Here is a 20,401-nt window from a genome sequence, read left to right on the forward strand (position 1 = left end):
TTGCTCGCCCCTTGTCACTTCTTTCTAGATCTCTCAAATCGAAGAGCAGAACACAAAAAAGGAAACAATCAAAACAATTAAAAGAAAACACTAATTTTTCTTCTTTGATCCACCGCCTCCAAGCTGATGGGCAAGGACTGAGTAGAACGAGCAATATGAAGCTCCGTCCTAGATCAACTTGTCTCCTTGCAATATTACTAATTTTCTTGAGAAAAGTAATGTGAAAAAATTTGCACTCGTTCCAAAACTGTCGACTCGTTTTTAACACCGGTAGGAATACGAGCATAGATACATTAATCACTACTACGTAACTAGTAACTAGCTGTCCTAGACGGTCTATCACTGCCGGTTTTATGTAAATAAGCGGTGATATAGCGATTCTACAATAAATGGAGCTGTGGGACATCAAACCGGCGGTGAAAAATATCATCACCGCCGGTTTATATTACGAGCCGGCAGTGATGGAAAGGTAGACCCGAATTTTTTATTCAATCTAGTTGAGTCCCCCCTCTCGTGTGCGTCCGCCGTCCTCTGTGGCGGAACCGCTCAACTTAAACTGGTTTAAATGCGCCTAATCACTGCCGATACAGCAATTATTCGAAACGCACTTAAAACAGTATAAGTCCGGTCGTCCGTTGAGTGTCCCTAGGACTCCTCGAATGATCCACGTCACGTCTCATAGCCATACACCAGGATTGTTTCCGCGATAGGAAAGCATCAACAAATATTACATTTTTACATACATATACGAGGTATGAGTTATTACAAGACATAGTTTGAAATAAACTTAACAGTGCAGGTTAGACAGAGGTTCTAGGAATTAAACGTAAACGGGTTCAGGTGGGAGATGAGCATTCAAGATTTCTTCTAAGGGTATTGCGAGACTCGTAACAATACCCTAGTTTTTCGGGGCTTTCTCCTCGGTGGATTCCTGCGGTGCCTCTGAAAACAACCACAAGGGATAACCCTGAGTACGGGGTACTTAGCAAGGCTTACCCGACTAACCAATATAATAGTTTTTCCTGAACTATATGATAGCTTTTTCGGTGTACTGGCTGACACACTTTTGCCCAAAGAGCTTACTAAAAGTGAGACCTTAGCTTTATCTTTTATTTCGATTAAGTTATTACCTAACCATTCTAAATGATGATAAAAAGATTATTTGCAAACAACAAGGTATTAAGTCATACACCAAAATATTAGTGGAAAGATATAGCATTCATGAATTCATACTACGATGCTCAACAGTGATCAAGTGCATTCATAACCGAGAATTGCGGCGATCCGGATCAAATTACATCCTGCAGGAGAGTACCCTGACCACCAGTTACATACGGCTGTCTAGGTCGTATGTAACGACCTTTCGATTAGCAAATCCAATGATTGGGAATAAGACTACCCGGACCCAGGGACGCACCCCCACATGGGACCCCACGTCTGGCCTGATCACCATGTGAGTTTTCAGGCTACGCCCTTGCCAATCTCCAGCACGTCAAGCACGGGTACGAAGTATTCCCTATCAGAGGGTTTACTAACCTACTGGGCTTTATTGGTCCCATACCCAGTAAGTGATCAGATGTCTTTCACTTGATCAAAGGTTAAGACAACGAATCGGGCCTTAACCAAATTAATCTAGCAGACAGAACTATATCCTTAGCTTCTGTCCGCTTCTTAATTTTCAAGCTATCTTTCCATACTTAGCATGTATGACCCAACATTCACCTTAATGGTTCAGTCAACAAATTACTAGGCAACTAAGCATTTCTGGATTTGGGTTACTTACTAAATGTTTGAACAAGTGGCAAAGATGTCCTTAAAACAAGGTATGATAATGCACAAGAATGGGTTTCAATCAACTCCTAGACTTAGTGCATTCATATAGCAAATAACTGATAATTGGACACATGAAATGATGACTCCAAAATAAATAGGTATAATGCACCAGGGCTTGCCTTGCTCTATAAAAAGTTAGCACTGTCTGAAGGATTGGCCTCACAGGGGACCAACTCAACGATCTCTTCGAACTCCGGAGATCCTTCTGAAAATTCCGAGAAATCCTCTTCCGGTGCTTCGGTGTCTATGATAAAGCATATGCAGGGGTTAGTAATGCAACTTTTGAATACAAGACTATACAACTTTCCTTCATGATAAAGTTGCAAGCCAACAAGGGACTATACAATTTATCATGATAAAGTTGCAAGCCAACACACAAAAACCCAAAAAGATTAACCCACCATTTTTATTTCCTTTACTAACCTTACCTAAGGCTTTTTCTTTTATTTTTAGAAAATGTTATAATTATTTTCTAGTCTTGAAACCTAATCTCCTATGAGTTAACAATAATTTATGATTATGAAAATGTTATTCCATATTTTATGCATTTAATAAAGATTAAGTATTTATTTAAAGACCTTAAAAGAAAAGGCATTAAATAAATACTTAAATTTTTATTATTTTTCCTAGGGTATAAAAATTTTAATGCATAAAGGAAAATAAAATAAGCCTAACAAAATTGGTTTCACTAATTTTGGATACCCCTAGAAATTTCTGTGATTTAAATGGTGATAACCAGATTTAATCTATTATTCTACAAAAGGAAATCTAAATTTTCCCGGAAAACCCCCAGCCTACTTTTCTCACGCGCCCTCACTCTACCCCCTCTCTCTTACACTAGGCCCGCGGCTCGGACCCACCTCCTTCTCCTATTCATCCAACCCGTCGGCCTACTTCTTCCTCTGCTGGGCTCACTGGGCCGTTTTCTTTTTCTTTTTCCTTTCTCAATCCGGTACCGGCCCAATGGCCCACCCTACCTTTTCTTTTCTTTTCGCGACACCGGCTTGCCTCACCGGCCCACCGGCTTGCTGGATCTCACGGGCCTCCGGCTGTTGGAGGTATGCCCTAGAGGCAATCATAGAGATGATGATATTCCATTTGTATCCATGATTTGTATATTGTGTTCATTGAATATCCATTAAAGGCTACTTGAATTGATTTGCAATTATGTGAATTGTATGTGAAACTCTTTACTTGTATGGTTATTCTAAAGTTGTCCCTAGTCGGAGTTCATGTGAGGACACACATGAATATTAGACTAGCACATGTATTAGTTGATGACTATGTTTCACAAGTCATGGACATGAAGATGTTGAACTAATAATGTGGACACATGTGGAGACATGTGTTAGGACTGACCCAACACGAGAAGTAGTTCTCTCTTTAAAACAACATATACGCTTTGTCCTTAGACCTGAGATTGTCGCATGTATTCTAGATGTGGATCGACCTACTTAGGGGCTATCAAACGCTACACCGTAACAGGGTAGTTATAAAGGTAGCTTTCGGGTTTGTCAAGAAGCATGCTATGAGACATGGTCAGTCAAGATGGGATTTGCCCCTCTCTGATTGAGAGTGATATCTCTGGGCCCCTCGAGTGATCGGATCCGAAAATGCATGGCCATACTACGTACGGTTAAGAGTTAACCTACAAAGGGATTCCGAATCACAGGATCGAGAAAGAGCGGTCGGCTTGAAGCTAGACCAAATATCGTGAGGCAAAGGGAATAGCATGTATATTATGTTGTGATGGTTCGTCTGATATGATCTTCGTGTGCGTATAGGAGTTGGCACGTCTTGCTAGAGGCCGCTACCGACTATTGGGCCGAGTAGGAGTACTCGGGCCATGTCTATACGTATCCGAACCCATAGGGTCACACACTTAAGGGGCTGGAAGCCCAATTCGGATCTGATCCGAGTTGGATTAGGTTTAGGAGTACTAATGGGCCTCGGATCCAGAGGCCCATCAGGAACCTCTATAAATAGAGGGGTGGGAGCGCCCTAGGGTTTACACCTTTTTGGCGAAACACACCTGCCGCGCCTCCCACGCCCTCGCCTGTTGCAACTCGCGGATCTAGCAGTCCGACTTGCGACGCTTCCTCCCTGCACGTGTGGATACCTTGGAGGTGTTGCGCCTGCAGCACTTGGACGAGCCGTCGACGAGCCGCCGACGAGCCACGACGAGCTGACGACGAGCCGCGGTACCGGAGGCGATCTTGCTGCACGTGGACGAGCTGCTGAGGAGCTGCTGGACGTGATCGACTACGTACGACTACGTTGATCGACTACGTACGACTACGTGATCGTCTTCACTGCATCGACGCATATCTACATCTTCCGCACCAGTAGTGCGTCGAGTGGTACTCCCGTGATCCTTATACGGTAGTTCTTCCTGGTTATACGCGGTAGAATTTTTTGAATTGCGCTAGTGTAGCCTACCTCGTATACCAACAGTGGTATCAGAGCCTAACTGCTTAGTTTTGGATTCGGGATGTGTGCATATGGAGATATGCTAGTTTTCTGTTTGATCTATGTCCTGGTTTCATGCCCTTGCTGCAATGGTGTGTAACGACATACTCCTACCGGTCGGTTTCCGCCATCGGAGTTAAGTGATACACGTAAATCCAGTTGCAGTGAGGGAAGATCAATATGATTGGTCAAATCGAGATCCAGGGTCATACGCCAGGCGCATTAGATGTGCAATAGTAGATGGGATCTACTGCCGGGGTCGGGATTTTGCCGTATGCGTATGCTTCGGTAAATCAGCCGTAACTTTTCGGTACAATCTCGGATCGGGGCGATTTTTATACGAAAATTGATCTACAGAAAAAGTTACACAAGAAATTTCAACGGCTTTGCCGTTTTCGGCGAAATTAGATTTCCCAAATTCGGCTTGGAAGATGGAGTTTCGGGCCTCCGAAGTTTGGAACGTTAGGACGCCTAACTCTCTTTTGCAGGATGTATGTATGTATCTTGTGATCAGTATGGCCCCCTTGTGTATGTGATGCATGTGTTCAACTCATTCGTGACCTGCGTGTCGCGCGTACGGCAACACGGCAGGAGCCATATGTGTTGTCACTTTATTGTATTTAATGGTCTGCGTACCAATCTGTGATGATCCAAGCAACTATGTAATCTTCATTACTAGATTCTTTACTAGCTATTAGGCGTAATAGCATGTTCTAGTTCTTGGAGGACTTATCACCAGGAGGATGGCACACATGGAACATGGAGATGGAGATCACCATGGTGAACAGGTTCTATGGAGATGGAGATCACCATATGAAAACGGGCCATACTGTGTCACAACTGTGTGAATGCTATTCTGTTTATGTTTTACTTTCTGCATGCTGTGATGTTAGAAGTAGAACGATCCCTCACAAAGTTTAAGTTAGTATACCCTCCCAACTAAAACTTGCACCGTCCCATGTCTTGTACAATTAGTGGTGGGTCTATGAAATTAGGGTGCCACTAGTTTTCCTTGACTAGACGGGTTTGTGTCGGACACTTACACGCATAAGGGTTGGTTTGCTTAACAAGGTTATCTTAACGGTTAAGGACCTTGGGGCATAAAGGTTGGGCGCCGAGACATAGAGATGTCACCGAACAACAGGAGTCATATGTGATATGATTAGCAAAAGTTGCTTACCGATCTACCTCGTTTGCTAGCGGTGATGCTAAAGCTCACTAGTAGACTTGTTAGTTGTGGATCCTGAATCACTAAGTTTCAATAGAGGGATATTGATTTTAGTGGGAGTAGATTCTATTAAAATAGTTTAATATAATTTGCTCTATCATGGATACGTTTGTCTTAGTGTATTTTGCATTACTTTTGTTGTAGATTAAATGGCACCTAGCAACACCACCACATCGTTTGCTTTGCGTTCGGTCCTTGAGAAGGACAAGTTGAATGGAACAAACTACTCGGATTGGATCCGTAACCTGAGAATTGTTCTCAGGGCTGAGAAAAAGGAAGATGTTCTAGACAACCCACTACCAGAAGAACCTGCTGATGATGCACCCGCTGCTGCTAAGAATGCTTACAAGAAAGCATGTGATGCTAACCTCGAAGTAAGCTGCCTTATGCTTGCTTGCATGGAACCCGATCTGCAGATGCAGTTCGAAACAAACCATGAGGCGCACGATATGATCGTGGCACTTAGAGACATGTTCCAAACACAGGCCAGGACTGAAAGGTTCAATGTGTCTAAGGCTCGTCCGGTACTCCTGCTTCTCCGGCGCCGATGGCGTTTGGATCTCCGTCCACTCTGCAAGAAAGTCGGCGAGCACTTGGGACTTGATGACCATGCGGGGGGCGTAGGTGATGCCCTGGTCCATGAGCTCGAGCGCCCACTTCGCGATCCATCCCGTGGCGTCTTGATTCCGGATCACTTCGCCGAGAGGAAATGTTGAGACAACCGTCACGGGATGAGAGGTGAAGTAGTGGCGCAGCATCTTCTTCGTGATGAGGACGGCGTAGATGAGCTTCTAGATCTGCGGGTAGCGCGCCTTGGACTCGAACAAGACCTCACTGACAAAGTACACCGGGCGCTGCACCTTGAGGGCGTGTCCCTCCTCCTCTTGCTCCACCACCAGAGCCACGCTAACCACCTGGGTGGTTGCTGCGATGTAGAGCAGGAGGGGCTCCCCGTCGGTGGGCGGGACCAGGATTGGGGCCTTCGTCAGGAGGTTCTTGAGCTGATCAAGCGCTTCCTGGGCCTCGGCGGTCCACATGAAGCAGTCGGTCTTCTTCAGGAGTCAGTAGAGAGAGATCCCCCGTTCGCCAAGGCGCGAAATGAAGCGGCTCAGGGCCGCCAGGCATCCCGTGATGCGTTGAACTCCCTTTATGTTCCGAATCAGCCCCATGTCGCTGATGGCCGCTATTTTCTCTGGGTTGGCTTCGATGCCGCGCATGAAGACAATGAAACCCAGCAGCATGCCCCTCGGAACCCCGAAAACGCACTTTTCAGGGTTGAACTTGATGCGCTTGTCTCTTAGCCTTTCGAAGGCTAGTTCGAGGTCGGGGATGAGTCGGTCTCCCTTCTTGGACTTGACTACGATATCATCTACGTAGGCCTCAACGGTTTGCCCGATGAGGTCCCCGAAACACTTAAGCATGCATCGCTGGAACGTAGTCCCCACGTTTTTGAGGCCAAACGACATCTTAACGTAGCAATAGGGGCCGAAGGGGGTGATGAAAGAGGTCGCAAGCCTTGCTTCACCGGTTTGGAGCCGGCCTTGATGTTCAAGGAGTGCTCAGCGACTTCCCTCGGAATGCCGGGCATGTCCGAGGGTTTCCATGTGAAAACATTGCTGTTTGCGTGGAGGAAGTAGACGAGCGCGCTTTCCTATTTGGGATATAGGGTAGTGCCTATCCGTACGGTCCGGCCGTCGAAGCTGCTGGGGTCGAGGGGGACCTCCTTGACGCCTTCGGTGGCTTCGAAGGAGCTGGCAAACTGCTTGGAGTCGGGCTGGTTCTCGGCGCTCTCCGCGAGTTGGACCGCAGGATCTTCCGTGCAGGTGATGGCTGCAGCGTACTCGCAGCACTCTATGTCACACTCGTACGCCTTTTGGAAAGACGTGCCGACAGTGATGACCCCGTTGGGCCCCGACAGCTTGAGCTTGAGGTTGGTGTAGTTGGGGATGGCCATGAACTTGGTGTATCACGGCCGCCCCAAGATGGCGTGGTAGGTTCCACGGAAACCTACCACCTCGAAGGTGAGGATCTCCTTCCTGTAGTTGGAAGGAGTCCCGAAAGTGATGGGCAGATCGATCTGCCTGAGAGGCATTGCCCATTGGCGCTGCGCTGGGGCGGAGGTAGGAGCGGTCGATCCCCATGGCGTCGAGGGTCTCGGCGTAGAGGATGTTGAGGCCGCTGCCTCCGTCCATGAGCACCTTGGTGAGGCACGTCGTGCCGATGACGGGGTCGACAACGAGCGGGTAGCGTCTTGGCTGCAGGACGCGCCCCAGGTGGTCGGACTGGTCGAAGGTGATGGCGGATCCCGACCAATCGAGGAAGGCTGTTGTAGCAGGCTCGGCCGCGTAAACCTCGCGGCGCTCCAGCTTCCGGCGGCGCTTGGAGTCGTAAGTCGCGGGCTCGCAGATGATCATGAAGCAGCCATCCACCTTGAGAAAGCCATCTTCCTTCTCCTCTCCATCCTTCTTCTCCTCGTCGGGCTTCCATCTCCGGTCGCCCTTCACTGGGTTGCCTACAAAATACCTCTTCATGAGGTTGCAGTCTTTGTAGGCGTGCTTCACAGGGAACTCGTGGTTCGGACACGGTCCCTCGAGCAACTTGTCGAAGAAACCGGGGGTGCCCTCTGGGGACGGCTGTCCCCGCTTGCATTCAGCAACGGCCATGAGGGGAGCCTCGCGCCGCTGCTTATTCTTCTTCTTTTGTTGACAGTTGTAGGTGCCCTCATCGGCGTCCTCCTCCCGCTTCGCCTTGCCCTTGGAACGGTCGAAGATCGCCCCGATGGCTTCCTCCCCTAAGGCGAAGCTGGTGGCGATGTTGAGGAGCTCCTCCATGGTCCGTGGGCCCCTGCATCCTAGCTCATGGATAAGGGGCCGGCAGGAAGTTCCCGCCAGGAAAGCACCTATGACGTCAGCGTCCGCGATGTTGGAGAGCTCAGTGCGCTTCCTGGAGAAACGCTGGATGTAATCCCGGAGGGACTCGTCCGACCCCTGGCGGCAGCTCTGGAGGTCCCAAGAATTGCTAGGGTGCATGTAGGTGCCCTAGAAGTTCCCAATGAAGATCTCCTTCAGGTCATTCCAGTTATGGATCTGACTCCAGGGGATGTGTTCCAGCCAGGCTCGTGCTGAGTCAGCTAGAAAGAGCGGGAGATTGTGGATGATGAACAGGTGATCGTCCGTCCCACTGGCCTGACATGCAAGTCAGTAGTCGCTGAGCCACAGCCCGGGGTTCGTCTCTACGGAGTACTTGGCCACATTTGTGGGCTGTCTGAAGCGTGCCGGGAATAGCGCGTTCAAGATGCGCGCGGAGAAGGCCCTGGGGCCCGCTAGGTCGGGGCTCGGGCTGCGATCTTCTTCGCTGTCGTAGCGGCCACCATGGTGGACGTGATAGCCGCGGTCCGCGCCCTCCTCCCTGTCCACGCAGGAGCGCCTCCATGCATCCAGAGTGTCGCGGGCGTCACAGACGGGGCCGACGCGCTGGTGAACGGACTGACACTGCCTCCTGCGGGCGGCGGTGTCCTGTCGAGCGGGCGCGGCCTGGTTTGCCCTGGGGGGAGGTTGGTGGACAGACTCCCCCCCCTCTCGGGAGGCGCGGTGGGCGTTGCCCTGCTAGCGTTGTGCCCGCATCGCCGGGACACGGAGCTCTTCGCCTGTTGGACGGCGGCGCACTCGAGCAGGTTGCGCACCTCCTGGTGCGCCTGACGCTCCTCGGGCGTCGCTGGCTCAGGGAGTCGTCGGAGCAGGGCCGCCGCTGCGGTGATATTCTGGCTGGCGTGGGCGAAGAGCTGAGGGCGATCTTCGTCTGCGCAAATACGTTGCTGGATGTTGCGCGCTCGTTGTCGTGCCCCGCCTTTGTTGCGGGGGCGCTCGACCTCCTGGTGGGGCTGCGCACACCTCCGGCTGTCATGGCCGCACCGGGGCTCTGGCAAGGGCCCTAGTCGTAGCTACGGCGCGCGGTGGGAGAGTGCGCTGCCTCCCTTCCGCACGCTCATCGTTGGATCCCTTGGAGTGCGCGTCGGCCATGAAGCACTCGCGCGAGGGGTGGTGGCTCCCGTTGTTGGAGCCGGCGTCGGAAGTTGTCCTCGCCACGCCCATGAGCTCATTGCTCGTGGGCGGCACGGTCATGGACTGCGCCAGGAGACGACCATAGGTCGCCGTGGCATTGCGCAGCCTAAAGGGCCGCTCCTCCGAAGGAGGCCCCGCGGCGCGCGCCTGGCTGCTCGCCACTATCCCGATCATTGTCAAGATTTGCGGATCAAGACTACGGCTAGTAAATTTCTTTTATGCGCGTAAGGCTTCGGATGGTGGCATGGGAAGATACGGGGTTAGACTGGTTCGGGCAAGAAAATCCCTACGTCCAGTATTAGGAGCTGCTCGTGTTGCCCACGCGGGGTCTGTAGTAGGGGGTACAAACGGGCGACAGAGGGAGCCGGTCCCAAGTCTCTTGGGTGTGCACTGATGCTCTAGAGGTGAGTGTGTGGGTTCTGTTGGCTTCAGAGTCCTCCCGGTATTGGGTCCCCTGGTTCTCCTTTTATAGCGTAAGGAGGGCTCAGGGTTACAGGTGAACCGGGACTGTGGAGAAGTAAAAGAGATAAGCTAAGTAAGGCAAAAACAAGGAGAAGGACCAAGTCCCCGGGTCGCCGCCTCCTGCTCCGGCCTTCAGCTCCTGTCGGCGCGTCCATCGGAGAAGGGCGGCTGTCTTCGGATCCTGTTGACGATCTTCCTGGCGACCGCTACCGTCAAGCATGATGATGGTGTTCGGTCGTGGCAACTGCACACGTTGGGGGAGGGACGCCTGACCCTTGTTGTCCTGCTTATGGCCCGCAGGACACGGATGCCGCGTCCCTGTCGCCGGATACGTGGGTCGCGAGAACGGGCGGAGCTCCCTCCTGTGCTAGGCGGAGCATGCCATGAGTGCCCTATGACGAATCAGGGGGAGCCGCGGCCACTGTAGCCTGTGCGGTCATGGCTACAGTGTTCCACCCGAGTACTTATGGCGGTCACATCAAGGGGCGCGGGCGCCTTTCTGCGTGCCAGAGCCGCGGTGCATTTATGGCAAGATCAGTGAGGGGCCCACGAGATCCGCGCCCTCGTCTACCAGTCTGCGCCTAAGGCGGAGCCTTGTCTTGTAGGCCTAGATGAGTCCGACCCCCTACGCCCGGGGTCGGGCGAGGCGGAACCCCGCGGCGAGGGGTCGGGCGCATCCGACCCTGGGACCGTCGGTCGGACGAGGCGGAGTTTTGCCATCGAGGGGTCGGGAGTGTCCGACCCCAGGGTCCTGGGTTGGGCGAGATGGAGCGGGATGTTCCCTACCCATGCTGGGCCGGCGGCAATCGTCATTACCGCAGGTGGGCCTGAGCCTTCATGAGCGTTGTTTTAAGGGGCATTAGGAGGTCGTTAATATTTCCCCCCAACACCAGCCTCTTCAGCAATCCAGGCTAAGTCTAGAAATCAGCCTGACCTAGCACCTTAGTGTGGGCTTGTCTCTTAAGAGTTGAACAGAAGATCAGAAAGTTTCTTTATAAGAGTTTGAGAACTAAGTTTCTACTACAACTTTGTTGATTGGACCTTGGTCCAATTCGCCTGCGAAGCTTCTCAAAACTGCAGCTCAAGCTAGACAAGAACCCTGAAAACCAGTCAAAACCACCGTTTTTCTCTAAGTCCTAGAACCCGGCGTTCCTCCAAACTTTGGAGTTTTGAATCTCCGATTCCACCACGATTTTGAACTCGATTCAAATACAAAAGTTGGACTTTGGTCTATGGACTACAACTTTTGTAAAGGGAGTTAATGTGGTGCGGTTCGAGAATCGGAATTTCTAGGCGCTTGAAGACAGGCCTGGTGAAAGATCCCGCAAATCCGTCGGCTTAGGGCGCGCCAGTTGCCGGCCGCAACAAGATGGGTCGATGCGCCTATTCCCCAGTCGCAAGCGACGTCGCCCTGCCGCTTCTCTGGCCTGTCTGGTCTCGCCCGAGGCCTCGCTGGCCGCACCTGGCGCTCTGCCCGCAGCCCTGCCGCCGCCCCGACCACTCCGCGGCCGAAACCGGCTGCTGCCGCGCCGGTGCTGCCTCGCCTCCCGCGCGCTATCCGCCCCACCCGGATATCCGGCCGCGCGACCAACGCCTCCCGGCCCTCCCGTCAAGACCCCCCAGTCGCGCTGTCCGCCCACGCCCCGCAACGCTGTCGCCACTGCCAATCGTCGCACAGGCCGCGACAAATCCTCCCCTGCCTCGCCAGTAGCGTGCCCCCAACAAAGCCGCTCGTCCCGCGCACGCTTGCGTTGCTTTGCTCACCCTGTCGCCTCGCCTATCGCGCCTCTCCTTCCCCTTTGTCCGCTAATGGCATCGTCACCATTAATGGCCGCAACAGCATGCACCCGCTCTCCTCCGTCCCACCGGCCAGCCGTGAGTCCCCGGCGCCTATAAACCCCCTCCCCCCCCCCCGCGCTACTGCGCTCCCCTTCGCCTCCCTCTCCGCTCTAGCTAACCCCGTCCAGACCCTCATCGCTTGCCCAAGCTCCGCCGCCGCAAGCTCCTCTACTCCGCGCTCGCATGCCGCCGCCCAAGCTCACTATGGAGCTCCCCCTTCCCCTCAACCCCGCGCCTTGCCGACACCACCAGCCGCTTCGCCACCCTCTCGCGCAGCCCTAGAGCTTGCTTGTTGCCCGCGAAAAGCGCCACCGCCGCCGGAACACCGCCGGACTTCGCCGCCACCCGAAGCTTCCCGCCCTTCCACCGTTCCGCCCCGACCAAGCCTTCCCGTCGCCCCCAATCACTTCAAACCAGCCCAAGGTGAGCCCGTGAACCCTCCAAGCCACTCAGCTTCCCTAGACCGCCAGCGTATCGCCGGGATTTTGCCCATCCGCCGCCGTGCGCCGCTGAGGACCCAATTGCAATTAGGAAAGTTGAATCAGGGGCCTTAGTGTTAAAACCTAGGACCTTTGCACGATTAAACCCTAGACTTAGGGGCTAGTCCGAAAGTTTGCCGTGGTTTATCTTTTTAAATTGGTAGAATATACGTTTAACTTTGGAAATTCACTAAAATTTGTAGAAAATTCAGAAAAATATCAAACCACTTTTGCTAGGTTCAGAATAAAGAGTAGTTTTTAATAAAAATACTTTTGGCATATGTCACTGCAGGAATTAATGTGATATGTTTAAATTCTTGGTTATGCCATTTAAAGCATCATAAATCATACAAAAATGATAAAAAGATAAATCCAACTCTCATATGTCTGTTTCAAACAGTAGAAGCTTGGAAAAATGTTTTAGAGCCTGGCTCAGGTGTTAAATCTCCGTTTTAGTTTTACCATGAGAATCTAAGCTTGTTTTTGCCTATTTACCTAACAATTAAACTAGAACTAGAAAAATATGAAACCTTTTGGTTTAAGTCAGTGGTGTAATGTAAATTGTGGGAAATATATGAAAACCATCAGAAATAAAAAGGTGAACCACTTTCCGGTTTAGAGAAGAATAAATAGGGTAAATGCATAGAAAAAGATACCCTTTGCAAAAAATTGTTAAATACAAGCTACCTTAAGGTAATAAAGGTAATATTGGAAGAGATACAAAAGAACATTCAGAAATAGGATAACTTTCTGATCTAAAGCTTAATAAAGTGGAGATGCATATATGTACACAATCGCCATCAAACAAACCCCCGGCTTGAACCACACCCCACCTTCCTCATGTAAATAAAGAAGGTTCAGAATATTTTTTAGGTGAGTGTGGCCTAAAATAACTTCTTCTTCAGCACTAACTCATGTGTACCTCCTATGAAAAGTTGAGAATTTAACTTAATGCATTGCATTCGTGTAGAGCTGAACCTCGCAGACGGTACTTACGAGCTTCACCCGGCGCCAGAAGAAGGAGCCGTAGCTGAGCCGCAGCCCGCTGGAGCCGAGCCCGAGCACGCCGAAGACCAGTTCGCTACCTCCCCACGTGAAGGCAAGCCCCGGAGCATAAATTCCTATCTTTAACTACTTGCAATATATTGGTTGCTTGATTGTGCATTTACGTTTTTAGGAATTGATTGAAACCGTAGAGCATGAATTAGTGCCCCTGATCTGAACACTAGTATGATAAGCCGAGTAGTTGCAATACTTAATAGAACTCGGTAAAAGTTGAGTGATTGACTGTCACTTGCGAGTTATAAGAGTTGTTTGCTTTCCTTTAGTTACAACTATAAGGGCGATGGACGGGGCAGGGCTCTGTGAACTAATTTGGTGGTTGGTGGATTGCCCCGTCTATCTACATGAAATTGGACTAAGGTCGAGGTGTGATAGTGTTCATGATCAAGTGTTTGAAAGTACTAATCTCATACCTAGTATGGGATGGGGAAGCCTAGTACCTGATTGAACCAGGACATGAGCGGTTCGTTCCATTATCTCTGGAACGGAGTTCCCTTGCGGCCGCATGTGGTGACAAGTGCGGTCATAGGATGGCAGAGGCCGGGTCTATGGAGCCTTGTACCAAGGGAAGTGGGCTCGACATGGGTCTGGCAATTGATGGGGACGACAGACAAGTGAAGCGACCCTTCATGGTGCGCGGATGTCATGAGATTAGGTTCGTCATGCATGGTTAAGAAATTCGAATCGATTCATCTGCCTCTCACAGATTGGGACTACTTGATCGCTATGCTACACTGAGTAAGAATGGATTAAGGAGGATACTAATATTGATGCTTGTCATAAATTTTGCTTAGAAACTACGCTTGATTAGTATAGTTGCTAACTTGTATGGGTAAATGAACTTAGAACTGGTGTCTAAAATATTGAAAGTAAGGATCTACTATAGTCGCTTTTGGCAAAAGCAAACCCCAAAGCTAAAAAGCTTGCATGTCTAGGTGTTGGTGGATTAGTACCACCAGTCGGTTAAGTCTTATTGAGCGTAGTCGCTAAGCCTTGTTGTGACATATCTCTTTCAGGTGATGTTGACGCCTCTGAGCTTGCTGCAAGTGGCACTTGGCCTCCCCAGCTTCCTCCTGGGTGGACGGTTGAGTGGGATCCCTCCTCGGACGACGAGGACCGGGATCATTGATGTCATGATCGGCTTCGTCATGATGTCCGACAATGGCGTTAGCTTCCGTTGGTTTATTTCTGCTATTTAAACTCTGCAACTACGTTTGAATTTCAAACTCAATGTTGTAATAATCTTGCTGCACTTGTTTAATTTGGACAATCTATTGTAATCTCTGGAACCACTCACCTTCGTGTGAGCTATGCTTTCTCGGTCCTGTGAAGTGGTTTATCGGATGAAATCCGACGGACTGCCGAGTTAACTTGATTAAAGTATATGATCACGTGTTAGGCGACTTAATTGTGCTTTAGCTAAGTTAATTTGGACGGTTCTGCCACAGGCGGAGCCTCCCAGGTGCGCCTCTCTCTCTCCTCGTCCCCCTCCTCTCCTCTTATCCCCATCTCTCTCTGCCTCCCCGCTGCCTCCTTTCTACGTCTGGCCGGTGAGGATCCGCCATGGCGGCCGGATCCGGCGGTGGGGGAGCGGAGTGGTGGCGGCGGTGGGGGAGCGTGGTGGCGGTGGCGGGGCAGCGGGGTGGGGCAATTTTTTTTGTTTTTTAATTAGGCTTCACCGTTGAATTTCATACGACGGAACCGAAACCGGTGGTGAAGATCAATTTGGGGCCGGCGGTGATATTGATCTGTGGAGTAGTGAATATCTCCCCCTACCTCCAGTTTAGCACCAATAGGGATATAATATTATTCGTGCCGTCAATTATTATGGTGCTAACGGCAGTAATAGCTAGCTATTCATATATGCTCCAATACTGGCACGGCACGGATAATCGAACCACACCTGTGTCCCCTTAGGAGTATCGGTCCGATAACTGCAGGCACAGATAAGGGTTAGGAGCCAGTTGGGTGAGATATTATGTAGAAGTGCTACCTTAAGGCTAAATTGTTTGTTATATTTGCTAAATGTTTATAGCAGAAGTGCAGAACCAATATTATTCTAAATGTTAAATGGTAAATTGTTGTGATACGAGATTTGATTTCAGAAGTGCTACCACAAGGGGAAGCGATTCGATTTTAGATCGACGGAGGTGGGGGACTGGAGAGAGCAACGACCACACTGGAGATACGAGATTTGGTAACGAAGTTCGGCTGAAGCCTACATCTCCGGAGCATGCTTACGGGCGCTCCTCCCTGACCACAGCGACACCGGCCACCTCGGACGCCGGTCAAGCCGTCCAGCGCCCCTTGCGAACCTGTCTCTTCGTGCTTTCTTGCTTGTGGTTCTCCTCGTTACAAGGGTGGCCCTCTCCTTTTGTAGAGGGGCTGGGTACAAGTCTACTACCAAGTCTACCCTCTACCACTAATTACAACATCAAGTCCATGTAACCCCTTTAGTACAAATAAATATTCTACACATTTACAACATAAATTGTGGGCCATTCTTTATTTAGTCTTTAGACCGTTTAAACGAAATGAAACAATTTTTTGTACTATATCACCCAAATATAAATATCCATGTCTTAAAAGAAAACAAGTAATCTTGCAATTATACATATTTTTGCATGTAAGAAAATATCGTGTTTGTGTGTATATACGTAAAAAATTAAGTATACATATGTGTGCATGTAGGAATTCAAGTGGATTTGCCTGTGTCCGCTGTGTTAAACAACCATTTATGTCATCTAATAACATTTAGTTCTATTCTGTTTAGACCATTTCCCCCGTTTTTGACCATTTGGACTGTCAACCGTTTGATGGAACGTTTCCAGCCTAAATAACACACAATAACAAGCCAACACTGAGCAGAACAATACATGAGACACTGAGACCAAAAAGGAGTACACATCTAGAGTATAGAAGTTGATAGTTGTGAAATTACCTTACAGATTTTTCAGTGTTGCAACGGGGAGAGAGGTAACTGCACGGTAATACTCAGTCCCCTAGTGCTTTGAATTGGTTCTTGAATGCCGTAAGCTATGTCAGTCCTAAAGGAGGAGAGAATGTAATACTCCGCTGTTAATATTTTGCTTTTGACCCGTTATAGTCAGTGTTCTATTCTGATGGAATTAATTACACCTTGGTAGAATTTGTAGATTGGGCAACTTATATAATCCTTATCCCTCCAAACATAGCGTGTCTGGGTGAGCCATGTCTGGATGAAGTGGCGGAACCAGGAATTTTGAGTAGCAGGGGCCAGCTAAACACAATCGACACCTCATACTACATGTGATAAAAAGATACTAAAATCAATTATATACTTGTCACCAATTTTTTAATGCTTATAATTGCACTTATTATTCATAACCCATATAGATCAAAATGGGGGAAACGTTAGTGGAATTGGAAGTTTCATTGATCATATTTTAGAAAGGGGAAATGCTTCGTAGTATATGACCCGTTTGCATTGTATAAGACTTTGTAACGTATTAGTATTACAAATTTGTAATCTCTTTCTTCCTGCAAAAAATTTCAAATGTCTTTCTTTTAGTTTAGCCATATTATTCTTACAAGATTATAACATAAATTACACTACGTGAGAATAACAATCCGTAACTATGCCTAATGGGCTAATGGCCTGTATATGCGTGAAGCATACATGTGCCTTGCCTGATTGCCAAATGATTGCATGGCATGGCTGCCCGGTGCTGGGCTGCTGGCTCCCTGCATTTCCCGCTGCAGCCTGCACTTGCAGGAAGCCGAGGCAGAAGTTTCCTGACAGTTTCTCAACGTAAAAAGCTAGAAATTTAAATAAACAGCAGAAGTTTCCTGACAGTTTCTCAACGTAAAAACTTCTCGTGCACCTTCTGGAAAGCTGAAAGCTAAGAAAAACATGAGTTTATATTGAAAGCTAAGAAACTTGAGTTTATATTGAAAGCTTAAAAGCTCAGTTTTATGAGCTTTTTGCAGCCTTTTGAGCTCAAGAAGCTAAGGTGCATTTGATTCGAGGGACGAAGTGGGACGGGATGGGACGATCCCACTTCGTCCCATGTTTGGTTTGGAGACAGGTGGGATGGGGACATCTCTATGAGGGAATATACCCTCCAGATGCGGGATGCCCCCATCCCACCAAAACGAGCGGATGGGGGCATCCCACTTCGCCCCCGTCACGCGCCGTCCGTCCGTACCGGTGGAGGGGGCGAGTATGGGCCGGGGGGGGGGGGGGGGGGGGGGGTGAGCCGCCGGCGGAGGGGCTGGCGCGGGCGAGCTCCGCCGCGGCCGGCGGGCGGGAGCTCCGCCGCGGCCGGCGCGGGCGAGCGCGGCCGGCGCGGGCGAGCGCGGCCAGCGCGGGCGGGAGCTCCGCCACGGCCGGCGCGGGCGGGAGCTCCGCCGCGGCCGGCGGGCGGGAGCACCGGCGCGGGCGAGCACGGCCGGCCCCTGAGATTCGGCGGGCGGCGGCTCGAGGCCGGCGAGGCCCGATTCACGGGCGGCGCGCCCGGAGCAAGCTCCCCCGGCGGCGCAACGACGAGCTCAAGAACAGTGCCAAGAGCGGAACCGGGGTGGAGGAAGAAGATGGGGGTTAGTATGACAGGTGGGCCCCACGAACGACGACGAGCTCAAGAACAGTGCCAAGAGCGGAACCGGGGTGGAGGAAGAAGATGGCGGTTAGTATGACAGGTGGGCCCCACGAATGGTGTTAACAGAAGGAGAAAACGGTGCTCGTCCCGTCTATAGCAATCTCTCCAACCAAACAAAAAATTAGGACGGACCCATCCCATTCAACCTAACAAGAAATAGGATCATCCCATCCCGAAAAACTGGAACGGAACCGTCCCGTCCTACATTGTCTCCCAACCAAACGCACCCTAAATACATCTTCTAAAAGCTAGTGTTGCAGCAGCTTTTCATAAAAGCTCAAAAGCTGCAGCTCAGATGAATAGGGTCTCAGACCTCAGTACCCATGTATCGTCAAGTCTTCTGGTCCGACGTTGAATTGTTGATTAGGAGTAGCTAGCTGCCTAGCTAGTTGAGCATCGCATGCAACAAGGATGAGACTTGAGAGCTGAAGTACCTGTGTTGCATTAATTACCCGTTTGTTGGGCTTAGAATATAGGAAGGGGTTAAAAGATTTTCACCGGTGATAGGGGGGGCCATGGCCCCTGCTGGCCCCCAGGTTCCGCCAATGAGTGAGGAGAAAGTGTAAGAGGAGCACTATACGTATGCGGTCTGATTCTGCATGAAGTGCTAGATTCATAAGCAGATTATATGGAAGCAGCGCGTTACCCTACAGTTTCCTAATATAACTCTTATTCACATGACGACAACTAGTTGATCTGAAGTTGGCAGCATTGATGTTGATGGCCACACAAGGGGTGTCTCTGTTTTCTACCCGACAACCTATTGATGGATACCTAAGCTAGTAGATTGTTCGGTAGGGTAATCGTTGGACGTGTAGCCTCAAGGTAAAATAGGAACACAAGACACATATTCTACTAGCTAGAATTGTAATGATTAGAATAATCAATTCAAGGGTCCAGTGAACTTAGTCTTCACAGAATTATCTCATGATGGTGTGTTGATTGTCATCTTTTGTAGTTTCTGGTGTGCAACCCTCAAGCTTAAAAGCCAGGTGAGCTGTAGGAGTCACGTTGCGTACTCATTAGTGCCTAGCCCTCGAGAATGGGAGCTAGCGGATTGGGCCCATTGTAAGTATGTCGAGTAGAGCCCAGCTCCCGAGCTTGGGAGCCAATGGAGCCATTAGAGGTATGCCAAGTAGTAATTGGCGCCTAGCTCCTGAGCCTTGGAGCCAACGAAGCCGTAGGAGTGACACTGAGTAGTCTAGATAGTTGTCAGTGAGGATTGACATTTAAAAGGAAAATATAAACCTTATGTAGTATATATAACATAAAATATGTATTGAAGATGCTAAAATTTATTCGTTATGAATATAAATGATTCGTCTTGTGTTCTTGCTAGGTCATGTAATTCTTCCGAGTACTTAGACTGTTACGTTTAAGAACTTAGTCCTTGTTTTAGCCGTTGCTCATAGGGTTTAAGAGCAGGTCTCATGCATGCGTAGGGGAGTTAGGTGTCATAGCTAAGAGAGTCGAGGTTTCATGAATTGTGACATGTGCTACTGGAGTAGATTAGTGACCGTTAAGGAAAAACAACCAATAAAGAAGTAGTTGGTATTGCGACAAAAAAAAGAGTGCATGTTGCACATAAAGTAGTTAATGAGGGTTTTCCACCCTTTGGTGAGGAGCAGTGGCGGACTCAAAGCTTTTGTTGAGCCTGGGCAGATGCTGCAATCTGCAGACAAGGTGTGTTTTCTGCCCTTGCGAAATGCCTTTGACAAGATCATGACGCGGTGCACTTCCACTCACTGGAGCCCAAGCAGGAGCCCAGGAGGTCGCCAGGCCCTGGATCTGCCCCTGGCGAGGAGAGTGCGTGTTGCAGCATGCATAGTGCTTGTGCATCCATAGGATATAGCTGCTGTGATCCCTACATAACTTGGTGTAACAAGTCCGTGGGTAGAGCCCTCCATAACTAGGTTTTACCAGGCCCGTGGGTAAAGCCCTCTGTAACTTGGTGCACCAAGCTCATAGGTATAGCCCTCCGTAACTTGGTGTACTAAGCCATGGCTATCAGTAAATATACACAGGAGTAGGAGTAGTCAGTGAGGTGTAGCCTCCGTAGGACATAAAGAAATAGTAGTCAAGGAGTAGGAGTAGTCAGTGAGGTGTAGCCTCCGTAGGACATAAAGAAATAGTAGTTAGCGCATGTCCAATCATGCTGACAATAAGAAAAATTATATTAAAGAAAATAATTTTAAAAAGTGACTTAGCTTTATTCGTGGGCGGTTGTCGATGAAGTCGTGACGATTGTGGATGAAGCCGACTAGTCGAGACTCGTTACTGACTCGTTATTGATTATATGGAGCCTATTCCACACTAGTTGTTGGTTGAGCC

The sequence above is a fragment of the Setaria viridis genome, chromosome 1 (assembly GCF_005286985.2).
Source record: "Setaria viridis chromosome 1, Setaria_viridis_v4.0, whole genome shotgun sequence".
NCBI classification, from domain to species: Eukaryota; Viridiplantae; Streptophyta; class Magnoliopsida; order Poales; family Poaceae; genus Setaria; species Setaria viridis.